Source organism: Octodon degus, unplaced genomic scaffold (assembly GCF_000260255.1).
Source record: "Octodon degus isolate 3935 unplaced genomic scaffold, OctDeg1.0 scaffold00024, whole genome shotgun sequence".
In the NCBI taxonomy this organism is placed as follows: Eukaryota; Metazoa; Chordata; class Mammalia; order Rodentia; family Octodontidae; genus Octodon; species Octodon degus.
In genome coordinates, this window is record NW_004524600.1 from 9,335,892 (window position 1) to 9,346,828 (window position 10,937).

The following is a 10,937-nucleotide window of genomic DNA, read 5'->3' on the forward strand; positions in this document are numbered from 1 at the left end:
TTATATTTTACTTAAGACGAGAAAAGAAATTAATTTGTTATTTTATCACTATTTGCTTCTGTCTAACCTCAACTACTCCATGTTGTCAGGAGCCAATTATAAATTTTCTCTAAGCCTTTTTTCTGAACCATCTATTCTTACCACTAATCTTAAATTTAAAACAATGGGGACTAGACACTGTCTTAAAATTGATACATTGGCTATGGATTAAATGTAAATCCAAAGCTGATGATTCCAAAGCCCACTATTAGCCATTTCCATGCTTTATATTCTCCACATTTGCCATAGTGTGGGCATTAAAAGACCTCCAAAATCCATGTGTTAAAGGGTTGGTTGCCAACCTTTGGCTCTACTTGGAGCTAGTGCTACCATGGTGGGGCAGGGGACGTTATTGGAAGGCCCAGTGAGAGGCCCAAGGGTCACTGGGACTTGCCTTTAAAGGGGGCAGTGCGACCCTAGCTATATCTCTTTCTCTTTCCCATTTGACTCCAAAGTGAGCCCCTTTCTTTGCTGCACGTTGCTGTTATGACGTTCTGCCCCATCTCAGGCCCAGAAACAACGTGGCTGCTAAGCATCAAAAGAAAGCTCTTAAACTTTGAGCCAAAGTAAACCTTTCCTGTTTCAAAAATTGATTATTCCAGCTATTTTGTTATAGTAACAGAAAGCTGACTAGCACAATACTCTAACTCAGCTTGTCTTCTCATCAGCCTCACATCTGTTGTTGGCTGTCCTATTGTCTGGAATCTGCTTGCATTTTGTTTTTCTCAGAGTTGTGTGCTTAAATCTAAACTAGGAAAGGCATGCAGTCTGGAACTCCTAACTTTTGAATACCATGTACTTTAGGGTTCATTTAAGGGAAAGATCAAAACTTTCTTCGTGTTTTCAATAAAGGTCTAAGTATTGTATTTTATATTTTAAACTTGGAGAATTTTAGATAAGAAAGTAAAAAGGAGATAAGGTTAGTAGAAGTAAAAGTTTAAAATAAATTATCTTTACTGTACAATGTATTATAAGAAACCTTCTCTAGAAGGCTTTCCAAGTTTTTTAACTTGTCCTCTTCAGATGGGGTTTTGGGGATGAACTCCCCCATATTTTCAGCTTCCTTCCAAATTTCCAGTGTTCTTATTGATTCTGTTCCAAATGTGGAATACAGTCCTTTGTAATATGTATTGAAAGACTGAAGTGGCTTTCTGATCCTTATGAATGTAAATATACCCTGCCAATGAAAAATTATGATTGTTGGTGCTTTTGGTCACCTAGTCAAACTCTTTGAATATAACACTTAGATAATAATCAGGGCACTAAGCTATAGTAAAGTTTCTCAACCTTTAATAAACTAAATGCACCCTGGGGAGCTTATAAAAGTACAGGTGGTGAGGCTTTCCTCTTCTATCATCCTTTCCTGCTCCAAGACCTGAATTTAATTGGTTTGAGTGAGCTTGATGCAATGTAGTTTATGAATATTTATTTAATATAGTATATAAATGAATACAATAAACAAATAAAACTTAATACATATGATATAGAACATACTGATTATATCCATTAATTAGCTGCCTATTTGAAGTTGAAAATCAAAGCTCAGGCAGCCAATCATTTAATTGCTATTCAATAAGGCCATATTCATGAGAAAGAAATGGTTGGATAAAAAAAAGAAAAGGAAAATGACTAGCTTCATAATTTTCATCACTGTACATATTTCCACAAAAAGCACAAAAGCTTATGCATACTGGTAAGATCATTTCTGCCAATTTATAGTTTGTGAAAGTGAAAGGAGAAAAGCAGGTACTGTTACTAAGGCCAGGGTTGGACGGGGCAGCAATCATAGTAAAAAGATGAATCCCAATAACTGTTTTCTTTGTAAATATGCTTAAAGAAAGCTGAGGGATTTGAGAAGCTGGCTGTGTCCTAGAAGGGGAAGAGTAACTGCTCTGGCCATAATGGCTGTCCAGACTGGCTGACCTTGAGGCAAGGAATCAGGGGTAAGAATACCCTAAGTAAGAAAGGGAGGGGCTGGTGAGATGGCTCAGTGGTCTAAAGCACCTACTCAGAACAAGCTTAGCAAAGCACAGGGACCACGGTTCAATCCCCCAGCACCACATGCCAGACAGCCCCGCCCTCTGGTGGGCTGAGCTGGCCACACACACACACACACACACACACACACACATTAATAAATAAAATTAAAAAAAAAAAAGAAAAAAAGAAAGGGAGGAGTCAGGTGGTGACTTTTGCAAGGCAACTCCAACCTTCTGGGAGTGTAACTGACAGTGTTGTAGTTGAGAGGAATAAACACTCTGGGCAGTGTGGTGTGTTCGAATGCTTGACTGAGATGCACCTTCTTGGCGTTGCTCAAGCAAGATAAGTATGCAGCACTTATGACATTCAAGAGTCAAAGCCTCTTCATTTAGTTTAAAGAAGAAAAGGTTTTAAGGCAATTTACATTACTGAAGATATTAGTGGATATTTGCTATTTGCAATTCATTGCACTTGGTAATGAATGTGAGAGAGATGTAAAAATTGTTTTTCTGTATCATTCTTCAAAGGAGAAAGCATTTCAGACATAATTAGGTGACAAGCTACCCTGCTAATTATTTATGCCAATTTACTGATCATTTGTAGTTGAAATATAGTGTCATAAAAGGCTTCACAAAGCCTTGTGACTAAATTCTCTTTGCTTTCACAAAACACATAGCATGAATACAAACTAACTTCAAATAAATATTTCATGTTTTAAAAATCATGCATGATTTAAAACTTTCGCTAATTCCAATATTTGGAATATTACTTGTACCAAGATGACTAACTCTTCTCTTGAGAAATTCCTTCCTGCATGTCATTTGTAAAACATTTAGTTAACATCTACTAAAGGGCAGGGGATTATCTAGTGTTGGAAGTGTAGAGAGGAAAAATAGTGCACAAAGACTGAGCTGTAGCAGGCTACGTAAATGCAGAGATATGTGGAGAGGGCTCCATGAAGAAAAGCAATATGTAAACAGTGGCTGGAAGACACCAGTGTGGATGCCTCCTCTGGGGTGTGCAGGGCTTCTGGGAGGGGTGTGAGTGTAATGAGTCAAAATAATTTTTATGAAAGAAAAGTACAGTCAAGCAATGAAGCACTGCATCAGAATATCTTGATGATAGACTACATCTACTATGGTTTTCTCATAGATTATGGAGCTGAAAAACTCCTATCATTTAGTGATATCATAGTCATTGTAACATCCTAGCGCCATACACTCACGACTCATGTTTTTGTGAGGAAGTTTTACTTTGATCCTCATTATATAAATTATTTACAGTATATAATATGCATATTTGGGTACCGAACACAGTAACCGGTAGGTGGTAAGTATCCAACAGGTGCTTATTACTTAGAAGCACTGTAATAGGAGGTAACTTTCAGTACAACTTTGGATAAATATGGGAACATATATTGAACCAAAGAAACAATAAAATCTTTTTTTTTTTTTTCATGGAACTGGGGATTGAACTCAGGCCCTTGTGCTTGCCAGGCAAGCGCTTATTCTCCTAAGCCATCTCCCCGGCCTCGAAATAATAAAATCTTATTTTCAAAATTCTCTAGGAAAAAAACCCTCACAGTTGATTTTGGCGAAGAATACCCCCTTTGTTTTGAGACAGGATCTAATAATACAGTTCAGGTTGGGCTTGAACTCACTATGTAGCCCAGGATGGCCTCAAATGCATGATAATCCTCCTGCCTCAGCTTCCCAAGTGCTGGAATTATAGGCATGTGTCATCAAGCCAGGCACAAAAATGCATTTTTTTAAGTAAGGAAGAATTTAAAGAATTAAGTCCACATTGCTATTCTTGCAATATAAACAATTTGCATATGAGGAGAAACAAATTGCATTCACTGCTCATCTTGAATGGCATTCTTTTAGTGCTTTTAATAATAATAACAACATTTATTTATTTGCTAATTAATGTATTTGGTGGTTACAGGGTCTCACTAAGCAGCTCAGACTCATGGTGATCCTCCTGTTTTCAGCTTCCTGAGTGCTGGGATTACAGGCCTACACCATTATGCCCAGACTCTGTGGCCAGCTCAGCCCACTCTGGGGGTGGGAGGGGACGCTGGCATGGCATGTGATGCCCGGAATCACACTGCGGTCCCTGCACTTGCCTAAGCAGGCCCTTCAGTCTGCTGAGCTATCTCGCCAGACTAATAACTTTTTTATTAAGTACAAAGTATATGGTAAATAGTAGGTATCTTGTATATATTATACAAGATTCTCACTTAGCCCTAAAAAAATTCTTTAAGATGGTAAAACTAGGGCCGGGGAGATAGCTCAGTAGAATAAGTGCTTGCCTGGCAAGTACAAGGTCCTGAGTTCAATCCCCAGTACTGAAAAAAAAAAAATTAAAATTAGTTTGAATTTGTAGCTGAGAGAAATAATGTGGGTAAAGCCAAAGAAATTAGGTGAGCTTAGGCCCTGTCCTAGGTCTTCTCACGCAGTCTAATCTACACAAGAGCCGTGCTTCCAAGAGCCAAATCTCAGAATTCTGCACGTTTCACCCAATGTGATTTTTTTCAGTTTTCCTTAAAAAGCTGTTTCACATCTTTGCATCCATGTGAATCAGAGGCTAAACTGGGTATAGGCAGTCTAAAAAGGAAGCCTCAGAAAAGTTGTGTAAAAGAGCTTTTACTGGCAAACATTGGTTCACCCTTTTCTGCTACTGTTTTTAAAAGATAATAGAGGAATAGATTTTCTTCCCTAGCCTTGAAAGTTCTTTTACACAACTCTGTGGATAGTTAAGACCAAGTTAAAGCAAGACCTATGTAACCAAAAATGTAATTTTTGTATCTGACAAGGTCAGTTAATTCCCCTCAGGATTTACCCTTAAACCATGTACAACATCTTATAGATCTTTTGTCAGTCAGCCATCTGGATGAGTCATGGCCATTGCTTGACCAATTTGCTCTCTGTGAAAGCCCAGAACATTTTTTTCTCTCTAGGTGACTCTCTTTAGGCATAACCTGTTTTGAAACTATTTCATTGCTATTTTATCTTTTTTTTCTCATTAAAATGAATTTATAATGGTTGGCCAAATAGCTCAGTGGATTAAAGCACCTGCAAGCAGGGGCAGGAGCCAGGGGTTTGATACCCAGGCCTGCCATGCTGGCCCCGCCCCGGGACACTCTGAGATGGCAATTGAAATTGGGTGTGGTGGATTGTGCCTGTAAATCCAGCACTTGGGGGGGTTAAACAGGTGGACCACTACAAGTCCGATCTAGTAGTGAGACCCTGAACACCCTGTAGACCCTTCCCTAGAATACAAAAAAAAAAGGAAGAAAGAAAGAAAGAAAGAAAGAAAGAAAGAAAGAAAGAAAGAAAGAAAGAACAGAAAATAAGAAAGTTCTTTCTGATCATTAGACCCATTTATATGATTTCAACTACTACTTATATGCTGCCGGTGACTGCTGATACCTGACTTCCATATAATGTAGCTAAACCCCCATCTCAACTTTTTAACTCCGAACGACATTCATCACATTGAACTTGTCACCTGCAGTTGTAAACAAGCCCAATCCTGTTCTATGTATTTTGCCCTTGGTATTGTCATACACTCCATTACTGATGCCTACTTTAATAATTCCTGCCTCTTTCCCATCATTCTAGCATTCATCAGTCACCAAGACCAGTTCAGCCCACTTCCTAGGCATTTCATTTATTCACTCAAAATGTCACAGATATTTATAGGCTGCTCATTCTGTGTCCAAGATGCTGGCCCGGTTGTTTCAGCTGCATCCCTACTTTCCATTTTCAAATCAAGGCCTTCACCATTTCTTTTAATTTAAAAAACAATACCATCCACCCTCATGTGTAAGCTTCTAGCTTCTTTACACCCATGCATATTTTTTTACTGTCATAAGAATAATGTGCCCAGAGCATAAATATAATAAATATAATATCATAACTTTTGGCCTTAAAGCATTTCTCCCTCCCTTGGAGTTTGATATGCTTATATAGGAAAATAGCATCCACAGTCTGCTACATTTGGGTTCCAACCTTGCTTCCCTTGCCAATCTTCTGACCCCACATTCACAATGTTCAAACTCCTCTAAAAGGTTATTATTCCTCTGACATATTGCACACTCACCTGCTCATTTCTTTGCAAAGTTTGCAATCTCTGGCAATGTTGTCTTTCAATCCTATCTTTGCCTTGAACTTCAAGATTTATCTTTAATATTACTTTCCCTGTGAAGTCTTCTTGGGTGTGCCCCGGAAGACTGTGCTGCCCCTTTTAGTGTACTTTCAGAGCAAAGGGTGTTCAGTGTATCATTTATTACTAAGAGACTGAATATAGAAACAGACAATGGCTAAGGGGAATATAAAAATTGAACTCTGGCCCTCAACCTCCTGCAACTTCTTCAATAAAACAGTTCCAGGAATGTGGTCCACTACAAGTTAAACATGTAGGAAGCCACACTGCTATTTCTAGTCTCTCTCTCAGGACCAACCAGAGGAAACCAAATGTGCGCTTCAACCAACGAAATAGGATGCTTTTCTCCAAGTAATCAACAGCCTCTAGTCAGAACATAATTGAAGCCTTTTCCTTTTCTCACTATAAAACTTCTTTCTCCTCTGCCTATATGAGTTTCTGTGAAAGCACAAGAGAAAAAAAAAAACATGCTACAGAAAATTATCAATAAACAAGCCTTGCTTTTCACATATGGTTTACTTTTAATTATTTCCACTTTACTTAAGCAGAGTTTGCTACATCAAGTCACTAATTTTTTTTTTTTTTTTTTTTAATCACTAAGTGGTTTTTCTTGAATGGCTAATGCCACTACTGTTGCTGTGTTGTGCTTTTCACAATGATCCAACTTTGGCTTAATAGATTCCCCCCCCTTTTTTAATAACTAAAAAACATTTATTTTTTCACTAAGACTTTTTCTTGAGGTCATAACTAAACTTTGTCATTATCACCTACCCCATCTTAAAAGGTTAGTACAGTGAGTGTTATAAAGCAGATAGGAACAATCTGAAGGACTTGAACCAACATTGACAAGGAACAACTTCCATCTGAATGTTTAAGTAAAAAACAAAGAAGAAAAAGAAAAAAGGTTCAATGGGGGTTTCGAATGGAGAAGATCCTCACACCTCACGTTTCATCTAATGCATTGGATCCTGGCTAGAGTGTAACAAAACGGAAAGAGGCTCACGAGACAGCACCCCAAAGCAGTGCACGGCACACACCTGCACTCCCAGCCCGCCCCCAGCCCCTACTGTTTCCAACTCGATTGTTTGCCAGCCTGGTGGGCTTGCCGACCAAGGAGCAAGCAGATCTTCTCTTTGATCCTGTCTTTGTTATAAGACTGGTACGTGTGGGTGTCAGCTCGGTAAACAAGGCAACTGAGGTCTACCAGATCATCAATAAAATCAAACAACTGACTGGTATCGTATGTGATAGAGGGGATGTTGGGGTTCATTCCCTTCAGATGTTCAGTTTACAAATGCCTTCCATGCATTCATTAACAGATTCATAGTCAGCGGAAGTTCTCCCTTCTGGCCTCTTGGTAAGCTGCACCAGCAAAATACTGTGAGACATCTCGCCAAACCCTTCGCAGCTGCAAACGTCAACTTCACAAGCCACACATGAGGTCAGGGGCAGTGCTGCTAACCTAGATTTCCTTTTATATAAAAATTATAGGACTGGCCAAATAGCTCAGCGGATTAAAGCACTTGCAAGCAGGCAGAGGGGCCAGGGGTTCAATACCCAGGCCTGCCATGTCGGCCCCTCCCCCGGGACACCCTGAGACTGCAATTGAGACTGGGCATGGTGGGGCACACCTGCAATCCCAGCACTTGGGAGGCTGTAAACAGGCAGATCACTACAAGTCCAATCTAGTAGTGAGACCCCGAACACCCTATAGACCCTTCCCTAAAATACAAAAATAAATAAATAAATAATCTATAATGATGCCTTTTCTTTAATCTTGAAATGGATAACTTTGTATGTTTCCTTTATTAGTTTAGTTAGTTGTTTATTAATATTGATAATACCAAAGACCTATCTTTGGGTCTCATGAATTTTCTCAATTTTTTGGATTTTGATTTCTGCTCTTCTTGTTCTATTCTTTTTCTTTTAATAACCTCAGGTTTTTTTTTTTTTTTCTTGACTTAGCTTTCTTATGGTAGAAGTTCAGATTCAAATAAACTTAGATTGATTGTTGATATTCCTGTTTTCCTGTGTCAAAATACTTGCTGTAACAAATTACTTGGGAGAAATAAATGTAAAAGGAAGAAAGGTTCATTTTACTTTAAAATTTTAGGAGTTTCTGTCCATGTTCACTCCGGGCCAATAATGAGGCAGAGTTACATGGTAGGAAATACATGGCAGAGCAAGATGTTCACCTCATGGAAACCAGGAGTATACAAGGGGAAAGGAAGGGGCCAGGGCCTCAGTTTTCTTTTGGATGTAAAGCCCCAGTGACCCACTTCCTCCAATTAGGCCCCACCTCCCAACAGCACCTTCACCTGAAGAGCAAGTCTTTAATACATGAGACTTTGGGGGACATTTAGGAACCATGCCAAGCACTAACATACGTGGAAAGCTCATTTTAAGTCTTGATTTTAGTTGGGTAGGTCTAGAGGAAGCTTTATTTTAAGAATAGCTTTTCCTACCATTAAGATGTGGTCCTCTGCAGTCTTCACTGTGCTCCCTGGATAAAGGAATTCAATGAGGGCTCTCGTCTTATCTGATGGCAATGAAAGTTATTCTCATGCCTATGCAAACAGAGGAATAATGTTTATCTCAACTTTTTGGTTGTCTTTTTGCTCAAGTTTTAGAGATCCACTCTTTGCATGCTTATCTCTCTGTTTTTTGAAGAGTCCCTGGATCCCGCAAGGGCATTTCTGGAGCTGCTCTTTTTCCACACAGCTCTTAACATAACGGTTCTTTGCATGCAATCCCCATCTCTGCAGTCTGGAACATCATTCAGGCAGAAGTGCTGCCTTTATAGTCACAGTCCTGTGTGGTCTTTTGTCTGAAAAGAGTTGCTTTTTTCTGTTATTTCTCCAGTGTTGTAGTTGACTAAAGCAAGGAGGTAAATCTAGCCTTTTTTATTTTAAGGCTACACACCTATGTGGCATTCTTTTGGCCAAAAGGATCATTCTAAAATGTAAATTTAAATATATCATCCTCTTGATGAAAGTTTCCAGAACAGACTCTCGCATAGGCCAAACACATAACAAGCGCTCAAAGCATGTCTGTTGAAGGAATGAAAACGGTGGATGATTCAACCAATTAAAATAAATGTATAGTTATTAGTAGGCAACCTAGTCAGATATAATAGAAGGAAAAATTAACACGAGAGTGGTACTCAGCAAACTTGTTCTATGAAGTTTCAAGCAATAAGTACTGCTAGCTTTGCAGGCCCCAGATGGCCTGTCTCCTGTTTTTAACCAACTCTATAGAAGAATGAAAATAGTTCTTAATTAACCAGTCTTGTGTTCTACAGTTATAAGACATGGATTTTAATCGTAACTCTCAGCCATTAGCCATGTAAATGTGCTTCCCTATCAAATCTTGACTATTTAACAGTAGCTGTGCAAATGTGGTCACTTCTAGACTTCTCTGATCCGTCATATGAAAATAATAAAAATAATAATGATAGTCATCTTCCAGTGATGATCAAGAATTGAAGGAAATTATATATGTTACTAGGCATAATGTAATGTTTGATATATAGCAGTAATAATATCTAATATTTACTGAATATTTATTATGTGCTAAACAATGTCCTAAGACTTTTTATATTATTAAATCATTTAGTCCCTATATGATTCTGTCATACAGAAACAATAACAAATGAAAAACAGAATGCATGGATTAACACAGAATAGCAATTAATGTATTTCAAGAATAACATACAAACATAATGATTCTTGTATTCTAACCCTTTGATAATCATCCCTTCTGAACATAAAATTTATGTAAATTTCTTAGTCCTTTCTTAGCATAATTATATATGACAGTGCTTTCAGTTTTTATGAGCTTTCTTCCAAGCTTCTTCTAGTTATTTAATGACAGGGCAGAGTGCTATGGTTTGGTAAAAAGACAAGTGATTATATATGATTTTGTGTATCTTTCTGTAATTTTAGAGAACTTCACTTTTGTAAACTTCAATTTACAGAAATCAGTGTATGATACACAGGGATTTTATTCATAAACATGGATGGAATATAACCTAATAGAAAATGGCATGAATATGTATTATTATTATTATTAATTACATAAAGCAATCAGAATTATTCACAGTGAACTTCAGGATGAAGTTTGTCAGATTCATAAGAAGGTTAGCATTTTCACAATACAAAGCTTACCAAAGTTTTCCCAGATTTGGCAAGGTGCCAAAAGTTATGTTTGTTTTCACATTAACAGATCTTGGAAGTTCTAGGAATCTTGTTTTCTTGAGCCATTCTCTGCATCCAGCAATATGTTCCATGTTTATGCACATGATTCAGGCACTTCTCTAGGTTTGTACTACAACAAACATAAGCAAAACTAAATTCCTTATCCTCAGAAAAGGATTTGTGAACTTATCCCAAGATTGAATTCATTTGCCTGAAATGACACTAAAATATTTAATGCCTATAATTTCCTTGAAACTCAGGGAAATTCACAAATAGGTGAATGTAATCTCTACATTTTGCTACATATATGTGTCTCTATATTTGCATACAAAAATGTAATATATTTCCATATAGCATATGTAAAATATTTATTTTTTAAAAGAAAAAAGATAAAATTTTATAACAATAGTAGGGTAACAATGGTTAATACATTGCAAATTATTATCTTTATACTAGTTACTCAGTACAAGACATGGGCACTTAATTATCCAAACAATTTCTTTTCAACTAAAAGAAATTAATAGTATATCTTAACTAACTAATAAATATATA

The 10,937-nt window shown here is 37.6% G+C and overlaps 1 pseudogene; it reads right to left on the reverse strand.

The window, feature by feature from the left end:
• Window positions 1-7,252: 7,252 nt before the first annotated feature.
• LOC105741809 lies at window positions 7,253-7,578 on the reverse strand (annotated as a pseudogene).
• Between the last annotated feature and the right edge of the window lie 3,359 nt (window positions 7,579-10,937).